The sequence below is a fragment of the Zootoca vivipara genome, chromosome 14, assembly GCF_965207765.1.
Source record: "Zootoca vivipara chromosome 14, rZooViv2.hap1.1, whole genome shotgun sequence".
Taxonomy (NCBI): domain Eukaryota; kingdom Metazoa; phylum Chordata; class Lepidosauria; order Squamata; family Lacertidae; genus Zootoca; species Zootoca vivipara.
Genome location: NC_142597.1, coordinates 18474126 through 18493076, shown reverse-complemented (window position 1 = coordinate 18493076; position 18951 = coordinate 18474126).

Sequence of the window (18951 nt, the reverse complement as noted above, 5' to 3'; positions counted from 1 at the left end):
GTAGTAATGACCTGCTCTGGGTTTCATTTGAATTACGATGGAGACATGCCCAGGAGGGTGTTGGGTGCTGGGTGTATTTTTGAAATATTGCAGTAGATAATTAATTTTTTTATTTTTTTAAAAAAAACCTTTGAAGTGAAATAATGCAGGCAGGTTAGGCAAATAAAATGAGCAAAAGGTGGAGATGGAAACTACAGAAGGCCATGGGCACCTTCCAGCAGACAATTCTCTTGTGCAAAGCCTAATGAAATGAGTGGAAGATGCACACACTTGTACTGAGGGTGCTCTGATGCTCAATGAATGGCTACAAGATGGGAATTAATTCATTTAAGCAAATAAGATTAATGTCTCATATATATATATAAAAGGCTATTTGTTCAAGCATGCACTGTCCTGTGAACCTCCCACTTCCAATTGGGTTGCGGCTGCAGTCTTCTGGAGTTTCAATCCCATATATATGACATAGCCATAAATAACCCTCCTTCTTTCTCATTCTGCTTGCTTAAATCCATGGATGGGGGGGGGGGAATAGGCTGCCCCTGCCTGTGTTGCAATGATGCCCAGCCAGACTCAAAAGCATGATTTACGACCCAAGCGGCAACTGATTGCAGATCTGAGGCCACAGATCCTCTGCAAAGTGGTGGAGCTCTCAGATCACCAGGGCCAGCTCTAGGGGTAGGCTGGGTGGCGCGGTGGCGCCGGAGCGATCTCCGCACCATGGCGCCAGGGCACCCGATATGCTTGAGACGGCCCTGCAGATCACACTGTGCTTTCCTGAAGCCCAGGCACCCCCAAACTGTGGCCCTCCAGATGTTCTGGCCTACAACTCCCATGATCCCTAGCTAACAGGGCCAGTGGTCAGGGATGATGGGAATTGTAGTCCAAAACATCTGGAGGGCCAAAGTTTGGGGATGCCTGTTCAAGCCCCTATTGCAACTACTTAGATGGCTTGTGATGGGGGGGGGATCTTCAGACCGAGAGCCACATTCCCTTGTGTGCAACTTTCCGGCGGCCACATGGTGGCAGTGGGTGGGACTAGAGGCAAAAGTGGGCGGAGCAATAGATGTAATCCTTACATTGTACACTAGGGTACATGCCGGCCATTCAGAAGTCAAAGGTTTCTACATGTACAATCTCATCTTCATCCATTCAGGGAAGCAAGAGTCATGATCACAGCTCATGCAAAAGTACACTCCAGGAGGACCCAGAAGACAGCTGTTGTGAGCCGTGCCTTTGGGAGAGTCTCAAGGGCCAAGCAGAGAGTTGGAGTCCACATTTGGTCCACAGGCCTAAGGTTCCCCATTCCCCAGGTCATGTCTAGAAAGTGGGCTATACCCACAGTCATCTCGAAAGAAGGAAAACTCTTTTTGAGTCCAGTTGAGCCATCCTTTAACTGAAGAGGTATGCTTAGCCTGTACTAGAAACTGGGCTGTTAGTGTTGCAGTTCCTGCCTTCTGGAAACAATTGCCAGCTGAACTCAGACAGGTGTCTAGTGTGGCAATAGGGGGTTTAGGAAGGCTTTCCCTGAGCTGGAACCCAGTCCTTTAATCAATTTTATATCTGATGAAACTGCTTCATTGTTTCTAGAGGCTTCTATGGATGTCTTCTGTGTGTTTTTGTTTCAGAATTTGTGGAATTGAATTTATTCTGTTTAGATCTTGTGCTTCTGGGTTTTGGTCTGTTTTCACTGTGTTTTGATGGTTTTATGCTGCAAAATGGTCAAGAAATGCAAAACAAATAAAAGCGGCAGAGTTTAAAGACCAGAAGAGTGTCATTGTGCTCATGTACCATTTGTGGGTTCCCTGTAGGCACCTAGGAAGGTCTGATCCAGAAGACCTGCTGTTCTTAAAAGAAGTCACCTCGCACAAAACCCTTCATCAATGATCTTACTCTGCCTTGGAGCCCAGCAAAGGCTTTTGTTCCACTCATACAACTGTTGCCATTCCAGAAGTTCACTGCTCTTACGGTATTGTTAAAATGCTTCTAAAATGGTTTTGTTAACTATCACTTTGTTTCCTGCAGCTCTCATTGTGTGTCTTTGTGACCTTTCTAGACAAAGCCTGTTTCGTGTAACCTGCCAAATTCACACGTTTTTTTGTTCCTCTCAATAACCTGATGAAAAATAAGTTGCCCTCTTCGGTCCGTTTTCTCTTATAGGGGAAAGCAGGCAATTTTGGATTTTGTTATTGCTGCTAGGGACAAATTCTTTATTGGTTGTCTTAAATTGTTGCAGCTGTTTTATTGCTCTCTACCTGAATTGTAAACCACCTGGAGTGGCCCAGAACCCACCAGGAGGAAAATACCTTCTTGCCAACTCTGCAGCAGACTCAGACACCCACGCAATGTATAAGATACTATTGGAATGGGAGACAGAGGATGAGCAAGTAAAATCCTCAATGATACATTGGGCAATAGATATTGGCTATAATATAGATATGGAAGCATGGGGACGATTGTGGAATATGGATATAAAATTCACAGCATGCTATGGTTTAAGAGAAAATGATATGAAAATGTTATATTGGTGGTATCTAACACCGAATAAATTGCCAAAAATGTATAAATCAAAAGTACATTGAAATACACTGAAAATGTAAAGAAAAAGAAGGTTCTTTTTATTATATGTGGTGGTCTTGTAGTAAGGTTAAAGCTTACTGGGAAATGATATATAATGAATTGAAAAAGATGTTTAAAATAACATTTGTAAAAACAAACAAACCCCAAAGCTTTCCTTTGGGGAATTATAGGGCCAGAACTACCCAAACTGTATAGAAATTTATTTATGTATGTGACTACACCGGCAAGAATGTTATTTGCCCAAAAATGGAAAGAAGAAGAAGTCCCAATGAAAGAAGAATGGATAAAAAAACTTATGGAAAACGCAAAACCTGCTGGAAAAATAAGAAATCAAGATAACAAACTTTTTAAAAAAAGAATGGAAATGGTCTACTGAATATTTACAAACTGTAGGCAGATAAGAACACTGACAGGTTTATTGTAATAACCTTCAGTTTTATAACAGTATACATTTAAAGTAGATGAAAAAATTATTAAGTTAATTTGGAATATGCAGAAAATATAAAAAATAAATTTAAGGAACCACAGAAAGAGGGGGAAGGAAGTCGAGTTTCAAAATTTTAAAATGATTGTAAAATTATTGAAATGCATAAAAATGAAAATCATAAATATTTTTTTTAAAAAAAATTATTCATTTCCCTTTCAGTATCATAATTTCTTTCATTTTGACATCTCATCCTTACATCCATGATGATCCTGCTGTATTCCTTTATCTGCTGCCATAACTGCCATTTATTTCCTGTTGTATTATAAGTTACATTGCAGTCATTTATTTATTCTCATTTCCTTGCCTATTATTCAAATCCTACTCGGGATTTCATTTGACTATAGTTTTTTCACCCTCCTCTGAAAAGAACCTCCACTCTTCTTGGCCTTTGGGCTAAGATCAGGAATAAATCATAATATATGCATTGATATGAACACTTTCCCTCAACATACACTCTCTTTCCCCCCGCAGTGTTTGGCTGAAGAGCTGCATTTTTTTTCCCTATTTCAAAATTCTCAAAAGTGCCAAAATCCAAAGGATGGATTTGTCTCAGCCTGCAGATTGTTTTGAAAAGTGCAAATTTTGTAAGTTCATCTTTAAAAGTGAGCCGCGTCAAATTTCTCTTCCCTAGACACAGGCAGGGTGAGATGCTACCGTCTTCACAACCCAGCGCTGTTGCCTTTCCACGAGGATCCCTCCTTCGTCCTTTACAAGTTACACCCTTCTCCCAGGCCGAATAAACCTTACAAGAAGACTTTCCCTCCTTCTTCCTTTCTTTTTTTCCTTTTTGCCTGGTTGTACAGCGCTCACATGCCCCTGACAAATGCACAACAGGCCTCTGCGTCGAGGCAGAACTGAATCTATTAGAACGAATACTCCAAAAAACCTCTGTAGGAAATGACAGCTCCTGACAAAATGAAAGGAAGTATCTTGTTCAGATCTGCACTTAAAACAATCCGGAGAGCCATTAGTATTCATCCCACATGATCTGGATGGAGTAATAGTGGCTCTATGAATAAAATTAAAATCAGGGAGCTTACACCGAGAGAGAGAGAGAGAGAGAGAGAGAGAGAGAGAGAGAGAGAGAGAGAGAGAGAGAGAGGTACCGAAGTCCAGGCGACATTACAATTGTTAATGATGACTGAAGATGCGCTCAAGTGGTCGGACCATCAGTGGAAGCTGCCAGAGAGACCCCCCAGAGAGGCTTGTGTAGGTAGAGGAGGATCTCAGATGCTAGGCACGCTTTGCTCCTTAGCTGGGTGGGCTTCGAGCTTCAGCAGGGGGGGAGTAGGAACATTCTCTCTGCTGCTTACATTATAAACAAGAGATGGACTGAGGCGAGAAGCCCATACAGCTGCCATGTCATCTGCTCTAGAATCTCTGCTCCAGGGGAAGCTGAGGTTGCATGGCAGTGAGAAAAGGCACTCTGCACATGTTCGAATGATTGCTCCCTAGAGCTCCAGGGAAATGGAATGAAGGGGAATATGCAGCACCGATCGAGAGGGCAGCTTCTTTTCGCGGCTGATAGCAGGGGTCTTGCAAAGCATCTCAAGTAGTGTGTGCCAAGGGGATTATTCCTGATGCCACCCAGGATTTATAGCTGGATGCAATATTAATTTCAAGCTTCCCGCCAGAGTGGTACCTATTTATCTACTTGCACTGGCGTGCTTTCGAACTGCTAGGTTGGCAGGAGCTGGGACGGAGCAACGGGAGCTCACCCTGTTGTGGGGATTCGAACCACCAACCTTCTGATTGGCAAGCACAAGTGGCTCAGTGGTTTAGACCACAGCGCCACCCCTGTTCCTGGAAGGAATGGACCTAGCAATGGAACCCAATCCTAATCCCTCACTTCCACTGGGCAAGAGCAGTATTGTTCTTGCCACCCTATTGAAGGTAATGTCAGCTGCTCCCATGTTTTGAACTGCAACCAGGATGTGGACCAGGTTTTACGAACTCTGATTTCTCTCCCATTGATTCCTATTAGTGTTTTTTAAAATAGTGGCATTCTTGTTTTTAAAAAGTCACAAAATGACGAGAGTGCTTTTTTGTGCTACCAATGTGAGACCATCAGGATAAGGTGATTCATCCACCTTCAATCCCCACTACCAGATGGCAACCTAATGTATGTATAACTCCTGTATTTCCACGATATAACCATTAAGTCAGCTTACAATCACCAAATTTCACACCCTGCCTAACAGAAAAGACAATAAATGGAAGAATAATTTTTAAAAAAATCATAGGAACATAAAATAAAATTCCAAAATCCACATTCAATCAGTCCATACTAAACAAAACAAAAAAACTGCTCAATTGCAGCATGCTGGTTATGAGAAAGCAGACATCTTTGGAAGGGTGGCGGTGGGGGTCTAGCAGCTGAAATCAATGCAAAACCTAACCAGTTTCAAACCTTAGGATGAAGTTCATTAGTCGTAAAAGATCATTGTAGAGATATCCCAACTTCCTTGGGTCAATGAGATTGAAAGTGCAGCCCAGCTCTGCTCAGTGATGGCCATTGGATTCCAATCGCTTCTACTAAATCCAAGAGTCTAAAATTATCATTTTTAGTTGGGAAGTTCTCCCTCCCAGTAGAGTGTGCCCTTGGGGTAAGCATTCCTATGCCTCAATGTTTTCCTATCCCCTATTTCAATCCCTTATGTTACAACATAAGTAGGCAATTTTCTTCCATTTTTTATAATCCTGTGAATTTTTATCCAGGATTCCTTTCGGGGGAAACACATACAAAATTTCAAAAGAAACACTTTGGTGTTTGCTGTTCAAAACAAAACAAAACAAAACAAAACAAAACAAAAACAAAACACCAGAGCTGATGGGAGTTGTAGTCCAAAACACCTGGAAGGCACCAAGCTGGGAAAGGTTAACACCTCCTCTCTCATTTCTGAGAGCTGTAGTTTCCTGGATGGCAGCGCTGAGTTTTGAGCCCCCCCCCCGCCTGTCCCTGAAAAAAACGAGGCAACATTTGCATTTACAACTTCACTCCTAGTCTCTTAGAAGATGCAGTGTATTATATCACAGGTTCTTAAGAGATGCTGGTATTATAGCAAGGGTAGACATTTGCCACATTCAGAAAAGCCACACAAATTTATCTCCATATGTGGTGGGCGCCTGTGGGAGGGAGGCCTTATGGTAACAGAAATATATGCAAACTTTTAAGGCATCTTGAGGTGATGGAAGGTTGACCCAACAATACAAGCAATTCCCCCCCCCCCCCGAATGTTGGAATGATGGAAAGAACAGCAGCACCTCCAAAGCTTTCCCTTCCTCTGACAATTGCCTATTTTTCTCTTTATTGCAAACGAGAGGTGCCCTCCATCACCCTGTTTTGCAGCAAAGGAAAGAGACTCCTGTTCTCCTTTGCAAACATGTTTATTGTGCAGGAAGGAACCGGAGTGCTATCTTTATATTGAAGATTAAAGTCCTGCGCTGTCAGGACAGTTTGGGGGCACCGATATGTTTGAGGTGCCTGTAAAACGACGCATAATCTGGAAGCAGAAATCCTTGTAAGATCACAGGGGATGCTACAGCAAGCTGTCAACAGCAGAATGTTAACGAACAGTGATGCTTCTATCAGGAAAGTTTGTGGATTTGGGTGTGTGTGTGTGTGTGTGTGTGTGTGTGTGTGTGTGTTTGTGTGGCTTCAGCCACAGTCTCGGGTCATGAGGAAGAGCGCAAGTAGCATAATAGAAAAGCCCTTCCCTGAAGATACTTAGTTTTACATTTGCAAAATACAAAACTGTCCAATACATTACTAAAGGTAAAAGTAAAAGATAAATGACCCCTGGACAGTTAAGTCCAGTTAAAGGCGACTATGGGGTTGCGGCACTCATCTCTGTTTCAGGCTGAGGGAGCCGGTGTTTGTCCAGCTTTCCGGGTCATGTGGCCAGCATCCAGGCCTCAGCACTGATTAGTGGTACGATAACTCTCTAGAATCTGGCAGAGATATTGCCTGTCTTGCGCCACCTGATATTTCTAAATTAAGGTGCTGGGAGCTTCTGCATGCAAAGCCAATTGCACCAGAAAGTGTTGTTGTAGTTGTCATTTCATTTCTGTACTGCTTTATATTTTTTTGGGGGGGGGGATCTCAAAGCAGTTTACAACCTACATTAAAACATCAAATAAAGAAATCGAGTATAAAACATTACTAAAGAAAGTCAAATATAAAGTATACATTCAAAGCAACAAAATTAACAGGAAACTAAATTATTATCTGTGTCCAGGTCAGCTGTTTACCAGCTTCATCTGGTACGCAGGCTCAGACCCTACCTGCCCGCAGACTGTCTCACCAGAGTGGTGCATGCTCTAGTTATCTCTCACTTGGACTACTGCAATGCACTCTATGTGGGGCTACCTTTGAAGGTGACCCGGAAACTACAACTAATCCAGAATGTGGCAGCTAGACTAGTGACTGGGAGCGGTCGCCGAGACCACATAACACCGGTCTTGAAAGACCTACATTGGCTCCCAGTACATTTCCAGACACAATTCTAAGTGTTGGTGCTGACCTTTAAAGCCCTAAACGGCCTCAGTCCTGTACACCTGAAGGAGTGTCTCCACCCCCATCGTTCTACCCAGACACTGAGGTCCAGCGCCGAGGGCCTTCTGGCGGTTCCCTCGCTGCGAGAAGCCAAGTTACAGGGAACCAGGTAGAGGGCTTTCTTGGTAGTGGCACCCGACTTGTGGAATACCATCCCACCAGATGTCAAAGAAAAAAACAACTACCAGACTTGTAGAAGACATCTGAAGGCAGCCCTGTTTAGGGAAGCTTTTAATGTTTGATGGGTTACCGTATTTTAATATTTTGTTGGAAGCTTCCCAGAGTGGCTGGGGAAGCCCTGCCAGATGGACAGGGTATAAATAATAAATTATTATTATTATTATTATTATTATTATTATTATTATTACCAGAAATTTTTCAAAATAAAATGTTACAAAGGGGGTCATTTTGGCTCTTTATTCTGGAACCCTTTGCCCCACCTCCAAGACATGTTGCTACCCAGAGAAATCTGTTTCAGGGTCCGATGCAGAACCCTGCATCCCTACCTTCAAATAATAAATTGTCCCTCTTTTTTTCTGGCTGGTGTGAGAAATGAGGCAGGAATTGGGAGGAAATTATGTTGCCGCTTCTGTTTTGCTAACAATAGCAATTCCTGCTCCTGAGGACACTCTTTTGCTAAATGCCTCCCGTTCATCCGAGTGGTAAAATGTGACAACGAAATGGCACTAGGATGTCTGTCAAGGGGTCTGGCTTCCAAGAAGAAAAACAGGCAGCTGTTTCTATCAGGAGAGAATGGTGTGTGTAAAGAAAATAAACTCCCCCAAATGAGGGTCTCCTGATAGCACAGGAGTTTAATCTTCTTATATAAAGAGTGTTTTGATTCCTTCCTGCACAATAGATATATTTGCAGGGGGGGGAGGTTCTTGTTTCACTCCCTGCAAAGGAGAAGATGGAGGGCATTTCTCATTGGTGATAGAGAGAAAATAGGCATTTGTCGGGGGAGGGGGAGGTCCATAAAATATAGGCGGGGAAGCATTTGATATGTTGCCAAAACCTGGACTACTGGCATAGCTCAGTCAGTAGAGCATGAGACTCGGGGTCATGGGTTTGAGCCCCATATTGGGCAACCCCCATTGCAGGGGGTTGGGCTAGATGACTCTTGAGGTCCCTTCCAAATCTGCAAGTCTATTATTCTATGACACACACACCCTTTTCCATTCCTCCCCAACAGGAAATTGCAAAAGGGATGCCATTGTATGTACCATGTGACTTAGCTGGAACATTCTGTTAAGGACATCCATGTGTGAACTCAGACCATCCCGGGTTTTTCTAACCTGTGTCCTCTCCCAGTCAGTCTCCAACCCACAGGAGAGTATTCAGTTCTTTCCACCTTCCTTATCACACCATCTTGTAACCGAGCAAATGATCCACTATATTTGTAACAGGGTGGTGTAGTGTTTAGAGCGTTGACCAAGAACCTCACTTGGTGACCTTGGGTCAGTCACAATCTCTCATCCTAACCTACCTCACAGGGCTGTTGTGAGGATAAAATGGAGAGGAAGAGAACCATGTATGCCACTTTGAGCTCCTTGGAGAAATATTTCATACCTTCCAACATTTCCCCAATGAAAATTGTTGTTGTTGTTTAGTCGTGTCTGACTCCTCGTGACCCCATGGACCAGAGCACACCAGGCACTCCTGAAAATAGGGACATTCTATGCCATTATTATTATTACTACTACTACTACTACTTTTCTTATTTATACCCTGCCGATCTGACTGGGTTGCCCCATCCAGTCTGGGTGGCTTCCAACACATTTTAAAAATAATAATTAAACATTAAACATTTTTAAAAGCTTCCCTATACAGGGCTGCCTTCAGCTGTTTTCTAAAGGTTGTATAGTTACTTATCTCCTTGCCTCGGAGGTTGCATACCCTCCAACATTTCTTCCATGAAAATAGAGGCAGCCTAAGGAAAAGCAGGACATTCCAGGATCAAATCAGAAACTGGGACGGCTTCTCTAAATCCAGTACTTTCCCTGGAAAACAGGGAAACTTGGAGGGTCCGCCATTCAAATGGACTCTCTGCACATTATGTTTTTAAAAGGTTCACCTGAACAATGTGTAGATGCAGCACATTAAATGTTTAGAGCCACCTTAATCACACGGGTCCGCCCATCAGACAGCAGGGATTGGGAGCAGCATTTGAACAAGTTTGCATTCACTTGCAGATCCCTGATTTGCTGTCATCCAAGTATGCCAATCAAATGAGTCATATTATCAATGCAGTGATAGAGTAGCAGGACTGATTTCTGTATCTGTTGTGTGCAGGTTAGCTGGGAGGCTCGTTTAAAGAGTCTGAGCTCCTTGGAGGTTGTTTGGCATGGGGGACTAAATCTACTATCCTGGCTTTAGTTCATTATCAGCCCTACAGTTTATCAACACTCCTGCAATCGCATAAGGACCTAAGAACAGCCTTGCTGCTGGATCAGACCAAAGGTACATCCGATTCAGGATCCTGTTCTCACAGTTGCCAGCCAGATGCCTATGGGAAGATTATAGGCAGCACTTGAGTGCAACAGCACTCTTCCCATTTGTGATTCCCAGCAACTAGCATTCAGAGACAAAGAGCCTTTGAATCTTCAGATCGACTGATCTATTTCTATGGTGTCTCTTCAGTTTTAAAAAAACAACCCAAAACTCCAAGGACAGAAGAAAAAATAAGACTTAGCAAAACCAACATCTTGTTAACTTTGTAAGTCAGGGGTAGCCGTTTTGATTCCTAGAGACTATTCAGGCAGCACCTCACTTGCACAGAACAGAATATGATCATCTTAATGGGGTTATTAATATCTGTCACTTTGCAAGATGGTAAAATAATGTATTGGATTTTGCTTTTTAATGCTTTCAGCCAAGAAGGTTATGCTGAAGCAGTAAAGAAGGTTCTTTATATCCTGTCCCTTTCCTTTACATAACTTTGTTGAGGGAGGAGGAAAAAAGTTGACTTTGAACCCCATTGATTTCCCATTGGTTTTCCATTGAAATGAACTGAATTATGACCAAAGTTCAACTAATTTATTCTGGATCCAATCCCTGGAAGTTGGACAACACACATCTTTAAGCAATCTTGCAGGGTGGATCAGTCTTTGTCAGACTGGTATCCTCCCGATGTTCAGGAGGTTGCTCACAGGGGCAAGATGGTTTGAGCATACAGTGGTACCTCACAAGACGAAAATAATTCGTTCCGCGGGTTGTGCCGTCTTACGAAAATTTTCGTCTTGCGGAAACAAACGGCAGACGGCAACAACAAAAAAGTGACAAAAATATCATCTTGCAAGACGCAGCCATAGAAAGCTTCGTCTTGCGAGGCAACAAAGAATGGCTAGACGCTTTCGTCTAGCGAGTTTTCCGTTGCACGAGGCATTCGTCTTGCGAGGTACCACTGTATACTGTAGTGTCATTCCTGACCTGACTGCACTGCCTGCCAGTTAGTTTCTGGACCCAATTCAAAGTGCTGCCCTATAAAGCCTTAAACAGCTCAGGACTGCAATACCTCAAGGGCCACCTCTCCCCATATGAACCAACCAGTCCCTGCGATCATCATCTGAGGCCCTTCTTTGCCTGCCTCTTCCATGAGAGCTTCAGAGGGCAACAACAGGGCCTTTCCTGCAGTGCCCCCCCTGGCCTTCTTTACATAACTTTAGGTGCCAGGCAAAAACATTCCTCTTCTCCCAGGCCTTTGGCTAATCTATGGCCTTTTAAATTATATGTGTGCAGGGGTGGAAGGTTATTGCTTTTGTTTGCTATTTCGGCATGTATTTTTGTGGTTTTATATTGTAAACTATCCTGTGATCTTCTGATTAAGGGAGGTATAGAAATAATAATAATAATAATAATAATAATAATAATAATAATAATAATAATAATGTCCAAACTGTCTGGAGGGCATCAGGCTCACACAGGATGGAAGAGATACAAGATGCCACACATTTTCAATCCCCTTTGAGACATTGGCTGAGCATTTGGGCTGACATGAGATGCTCACATTCCACCTGCTCTGCATAAATATGTCAGCAGAATATTAAAGGTAAAGGGACCCCTGACCATTAGGTCCAGTCATGACTGCCTCTGCGGTTGCGGTGCTCATCTCACATTATTGGCCGTGGGAGCCGGCGTACAGCTTCCAGGTCATGTGGCCAGCATGACAAAGCCACTTCTGGCGAACCAGAGCAGCACATGGAAACGCCGTTTACCTTCCCGCTGTAGCGGAACCTATTTATCTACTTGCACTTCCACTTGCTTTCGAACTGCTAGGTTGGCAGGAGCAGGGACCGAGCAACGGGAGCTCACCCCGTCGCGGGGATTCGAACCGCCGACCTTCTGATCGGCAAGCCCTAGGCTTTGTGGTTTAACCCACAGCGCCACCCACGTCCCCAGCAGAATATTAGCAAACGGAAATGGTTTGGAGGAGTATGTACTGAAAGCAATAAAACCATCACCACGCATTAATGCAATGTATGAATGTAATTCCTTCCAAAAAAAAAAGAAGTCACCTGTTGTTATGTTTTTTAAGGGCTTCAATGGGAATGAAAGTGTTCTCCGATAAGGCTTTGTTTACCCTTAGATATTTCATTCACTGTGTGATCCCTGATTGGCTGGAATTACCTCTGTGACCCAGCACTGTTCTTGTTTTAGATCAGCTTTGTTTGTCTTCATTGATGTTGGAACAAAGCTGAACCTCATCAGGTACATGATGTTGGGATGCCATCACATTCAGCACAGGAGTCCTGACTGGCAAGGTTCCATCAAGGAAGAAGAAGAAAGACCACATAGCCAAGGGGAGAAAAATGACACAGAACCAGCAGCAGGCAGGAGACACAATAGCTGGAGATGGCTTCAGAAAAGGTAATATTCTTACATTTAAGTTTTTGGAGGGAATTATTCCTGCTTCTCTGAATATGTGCATTTTGGCCCATAAACTGAAATGGGTGAACATTCATTGCAGTGATAGAGAATGGTAAGTGGTGTTTTTTTTTAATGGAGCCTGGGGGCTTCTACATTTTCTGTTTGCTACTGCTGGAAATATCCTTAATAGGGCTACAATCTTTTAAACACACTCTTCTGAGCAAATGTCATTGATTTCAGAGATGCTTACTCATGAGTCAATAAGCTTAGGCTTGGGGCCACTGGCATTCTCCTGCCAACTCCAAATCTCTTTCATGCCATTTGCTTGCCCAGGAGGGAGAAAACGGGTGGGTGGAAGTTAATGTTTCTTGCATGTTCATGGAAACTGCAGACCATGGTGCACAATTGTCTCTGGGAAAAGGGAAATAAACCCAGCGGGTGATATTGAGATTAAGCCCAGGGCTGCAGAAAAGAGAGTAAATTAAGGCTCCTAGCAGGAAAGGCTCGTTGCAGAATGGGGATAAAGTGTTTGGGAAGCAAGATGAGTAGGGTTGTCAACATGGGTGCCTCTTTTTCCCGTTTACAGCGAGGTTTCATCACATTCACTTATTAAAGCTGGCAGCCAGTTTAAATGCTGTCTTAAGTTGTGGGTTTTGGCAGCCTCAGAGAAACTGAGCATCAGCAGAATAGGATACTCCCAATTATTTCCTTGCAATTTAACAGGAGAAGCCCAAGGGGGAGAAAGATTAGCATTTCAAGGCATGGATCAATGCCTTGTCATGGCGAAGGGGCTTGAATAACTCAGAGAAGCTATGAGCTATGCCATGCAGGGCCACCCAAGATGGACAGGTCATAGTGGAGAGTTTTGACTAAACGTGATCCACCTGGAGAAGGAACTGGCAAGCCACTCCAGTATCCCTGCCAAGAAAACTCCATGGACAAAGACAACAGGCATATAAAAGTTATGACGCTGGAAGATGAGCCCCTCAGGTCGGAAGGCGTCCAACATGCTACTGAGGAAGAGCGGAGGACAAGTACAAGTAGATTCAGAGCTGATGAAGCGGCTGGGCCAAAGCCGAAAGGACGCTCAGTTGCGGATATGCCTGGAAGCGAAAGGAAAGTCCGATGCTGTAAAGAAAAATATTGCATAGGAACCTGGAATGTAAGAACCATGAGTGGAGGTAAGCTGGATGTGGTCAAAAATGAGATGACAAGAATAAATATCGACATCCTGGGCATCAGTGAACTAAAATGGAAGGGAATGGGCGAATTCAGTTCGGGTGACTATCATATCTACTACTGTGGGCAAGAATCCTGTAGCAGAAATGGAGTGGCCCTCATAGTCAACAAAAGAGTGGCAAAAGCTGTAATGGGATGCAATCTCAAAAGTGACAGAATGATCTCGATACGAATCCAAGGCAGACCTTTTAACATCACAGTAATCCAAGTTTATGCACCAACTACCGGTGCTGAAGAAAGTGAAATTGACCAATTCTATGAAGACCTACAACAACTTCTAGAAATGACACCAAAGAAGGATGTTCTTCTCATTACAGGGGATTGGAATGCTAAAGTAGGGAATCAAGAGATAAAAGGAACAACTGGCAAGTTTGGCCTTGGAGTTCAAAATGAAGCAGGGCAAAGGCTAATAGAGTTCTGTCAAGAGAACAAGCTGGTCATCACAAACACTCTCTTCCAACAACACAAGAGACGACTCTACACATGGATATCACCAAATGGGCAGCATCGAAATCAGATTGATTATATTCTCTGCAGCCAAAGATGGAGAAGCTCTATACAGTCAGCAAAAACAAGACCTGGAGCTGACTGTAACTCAGATCATCAGCTTCTTATAGCAAAATTCCAGCTTAAACTGAAGAAAGTAGGAAAAACCACTGGGCCAGTAAGATACAATCTGAATCAAATCCCTTATGAATACACAGTGGAAGTGAGGAACAGGTTTAAGGATTTAGATTTGGTGGACAGAGTGCCTGAAGAACTATGGATGGAGGCTCGTAACATTATACAGGAGGCAGCAACGAAAACCATCCCAAGGAAAAGGAAATGCAAGAAAGCAAAATGGCTATCCAACGAGGCCTTACAAATAGCGGAGGAGAGGAGGCAAGCAAAATGCAAGGGAGATAGGGAAAGATACAGGAAACTGAATGCAGATTTCCAAAAAACAGCAAGGAGAGACAAGAGGGTCTTCTTAAATGAGCAATGCAAAGAAATAGAGGAAAACAATAGAATGGGGAAAACCAGAGATCTGTTCAAGAAAATTGGAGATATGAAAGGAACATTTCGTACAAAGATTACCATAATCAAGGACAAAAGTGGTAAGGACCTAACAGAAGCAGAAGACATCAAGAAGAGGTGGCAAGAATACACAGAGGAATTATACCAGAAAGATATGGAGGTCTCATACACCCCAGGTAGTGTGGTTGCTGACCTTGAGCCAAACATCTTGGAGAGTGAAGTCAAATGGGCCTTAGAAAGCATTGCTAATAACAAGGCCAGTGGAAGTGATGATATTCCAGCTGAACTATTTAAAATTTTAAAAGATGATGCTGTTAAGGTGCTACACCCAATATGCCAGCAAGTTTGGAAAACTCAGCAATGGCCAGAGGATTGGAGAAGATCAGTCTACATCCCAATTCCAAAGAAGGGCAGTGCCAAAGAATGTTCCAACTACCGCACAATTGCGCTCATTTCACACGCTAGCAAGGTTATGCTTAAAATTCTACAAGGCAGGCTTAGGCAGTATGTGGACCGAGAACTCCCAGAAGTGCAAGCTGGATTTCGAAAGGGCAGAGGAACCAGAGACCAAATAGCAAACATGCGCTGGATTATGGAGAAAGCTAGAGAGTTCCAGAAAAACGTCTACTTCTGCTTCATTGACTATGCCAAAGCCTTTGACTGTGTCGACCACAGCAAACTATGGCAAGTTCTTAAAGAAATGGGAGTGCCTGATCACCTCATCTGTCTCCTGAGAAATCTCTATGTGGGACAAGAAGCTACAGTTAGAACTGGATATGGAACAACTGATTGGTTCAAAATTGGGAAAGGAGTACGACAAGGTTGTATATTGTCTCCCTGCTTATTTAACTTATATGCAGAATTCATCATGCGAAAGGCTGGACTAGATGAATCCCAAGCCGGAATTAAGATTGCCGGAAGAAATATCAACAACCTCAGATATGCAGATGACACAACCTTGATGGCAGAAAGCGAGGAGGAATTAAAGAACCTTTTAATGAGGGTGAAAGAGGAGAGCGCAAAATATGGTCTGAAGCTCAACATCAAAAAAACCAAGATCATGGCCACTGGTCCCATCACCTCCTGGCAAATAGAAGGGGAAGAAATGGAGGCAGTGAGAGATTTTACTTTCTTGGGCTCCTTGATCACTGCAGATGGTGACAGCAGTCACGAAATTAAAAGACGCCTGCTTCTTGGGAGAAAAGCAATGACAAACCTAGACAGCATCTTAAAAAGCAGAGACATCACTTTGCCGACAAAGGTCCGTATAGTTAAAGCTATGGTTTTTCCAGTAGTGATGTATGGAAGTGAGAGCTGGACCATAAAGAAGGCTGATCGTCGAAGAATTGATGCTTTTGAATTATGGTGCTGGAGGAGACTCTTGAGAGTCCCATGGACTGCTAGAAGATCAAACCTATCCATTCTTAAGGAAATCAGCCCTGAGTGCTCCCTGGAAGGACAGATCGTGAAGCTGAGGCTCCAATACTTTGGCCACCTCATGAGAAGAGAAGAATCCTTGGAAAAGACCCTGATGTTGGGAAAGATTGAGGGCACTAGGAGAAGGGGACGACAGAGGACAAGATGGTTGGACAGTGTTCTCGAAGCTACAAACATGAGTCTGACCAAACTGCGGGAGGCAGTGCAAGACAGGAGTGCCTGGCGTGCTATGGTCCATGGGGTCACGAAGAGTCGGACACGACTAAACGACTAAACAACAACAACAACAACTAAGAGGCATGAGGAAGGATGCTAGTCCAGGCCAGGAACCCCTTGGATTTGCCTGTCACCCACCTTTGCTCCCCAAGAATTGAGAGGGGGGAGAATTGCCTGCTTTGTCCAGGCAAAAGAAGACCATGTCTGTCATCCATCACATTGACCACAGATGGCAGCCAGGGGTGCATTGACCGTCCAATGTTGAGCAACCAGGTATTTGGGGGGGGAACAAGACGTAGGACACAGTCCTGCTGCCACCCTAGTATAGTGGTTAGAGGGTCAGCCTGGAATTGGAGAAACCAGGCTCAAAGCCCCTTGGCCATGAAGACCACCAAGCAACCTTGAAGTAGTCACTCTTCATCAGTCTGATCTACTGCCTGGGGTTGTTGTGGGGATAAGATTCAGAGAGAAACATGTGTGCTGTCTTGAGATTCCTGGAAGGTGGGGTAGAAATAAAGCAAACAAAACCCAACACATTCTTACTCAGATGTAAGTTACTCTTGAGTTGTTGTTGTTGTTGTTGTTGTTGTTGTTGTTGTTCATACCCTGCCCATATGACTGGGTTGCTCCAGCCACTCTGGGTGGCTTCCAAGAGAATATAAAAGACAACCAAGACATGAGTAGACATAAAGAGGACAGCACTCTGAATTAGCTTCAGTCCTATAGCTCTCAGTTCATTCAGAAAGATGGTATATGCAGATGGATCTGGAAAGTTATAGTTGTTGAGAATTTCACCTGTGAGTTGAAAGTTGTGCCTCCTCCACCATGTTCCAAGAGATATGGAGAGAGAGAGAGAAAACCCATCCACCCCACCTCCAAAATAAAAAACAAATGTGGAACTGAGCAAACTGGGGAAACAGATGGAAAATTTCCTTCTACAGTAGGCTAAAGTCATATTTGGGCCATTATTACTATGATCACCAAATCATCAACGTTCTACAAAACTTCCTGTGGTTTTCTTTGCACTCCATCTTCAAAACCTGTCTGAATAGCGTTCTCCTCCAGGGCTTATTGGCACCTCCTTTTCCATTGCAAACATAATGTGCTGTAAAATACTGATTAATCAACCAATAATTGAGTTCTGAAATGTCAAAAACCCTATTGCATTAATATTTAGTAGATCACTCTAATGAAACTTACCTGTTCATTCAACAATGACTAACTGTTCTTTTCTTTCTCCCCTATTGTTCTTTCCCAGAAATTTATGTTAATTTGACTTTTTCCTGAGAAGGGTAAAAACGGGATCACTTTGAAGACACGCATTATTGTCTCAGAGATCAACGTCTAATGGGCTGCCAGCGATAAAGCTGCATCTGACTTACATCCCTCTGCATTAGATTCACCAGAGAATTTCACAACGGGGTGCCAAGGGATCCAGAGTGAACAAAAACATGCAAGCAACTAATACAATTTCTGGTTTTCCTTGCTAAGTTTTAACAACAACAACAACAACAACAACAACAACAACAACAACAACAACAACTGCAGCAATAATGGGGAAAATGTCGTGTTTTCATGCTGGTTGAGTTCCAACCTTACCCAAGGTCCAAGCTCATTCACAGGGAAAAAGGCAGGTTCCATTTAATTAAAAGACATTGCTGTGGTTTTTTAAAAATGCTCAGAACTGCTATGACTCCTAAACCTGGTCCCTGAGGAACTGTGATGTGGAAGAAAGATAGGGTGGGTGGGTGGGTGGGGGACTTGAAGCACACACGGTACACCCACCTATGTTTCCGAGCACAATTAAAAGTGTTGGTGCTGACCTTTAGTGCCCTAAATAGCCTCAGCCCTCTATACCTGAAGGAGCATCTCCACCCCCGTTGTTCAGCCTGGACACCAAGGTGCAGCTCTGAGGACCTTCTGGGGGTTCCCTCATTGTGAGAGGTGAGGTTGCAGGGAACCAGGCAGAGGGCCTTCTTGGTAGACACTCCTGCCCTGTGGAATGCTCTCCCATCAGATGTCAAGGAAATAAAGAACTATCTGACTTTTAGAAGACATCTGAAGGCAGCCCTGTTTAGGGAAGTTTCAATGTTTGATGTTTAAGCATGTTTTTAATATTCTGTTGGGAGCCGCCCATAGTGGATGGGGCAACCCGGTCAGATGGGTGGCATAATAATAATGATGATGATGGGCAGGTGAATGTAGTTATCCTGTCTTCCTTCAGTAACATCCACATTCCTTCCACATTGTAAAAGTCAGGGCTTCTAGAATCAGGCAAAGTGATGTGCCTCTGAATACCATTTGCTGAGAATTACAAGTGGAAAGAATGCTGTTGAAATCAGGCTGCTTGTGAGCTTCCCAGGGGCACCTTGTTGGCCCCTGTGAGAACAGGATGCGGAACTAGATCGGGCCTTGGCCTGATCCAGCAGGTCTCTTCTTCTGCTCTTTTGAGCTCGGGGAGGAAAACAGAATTGTGGAGATGGGTTTTGATAGGGGAGGGCAATTCTCATGCATTTAATCTCTCTGTGGGCCTAGAAAGGATTCGGGAAAGCTGCTC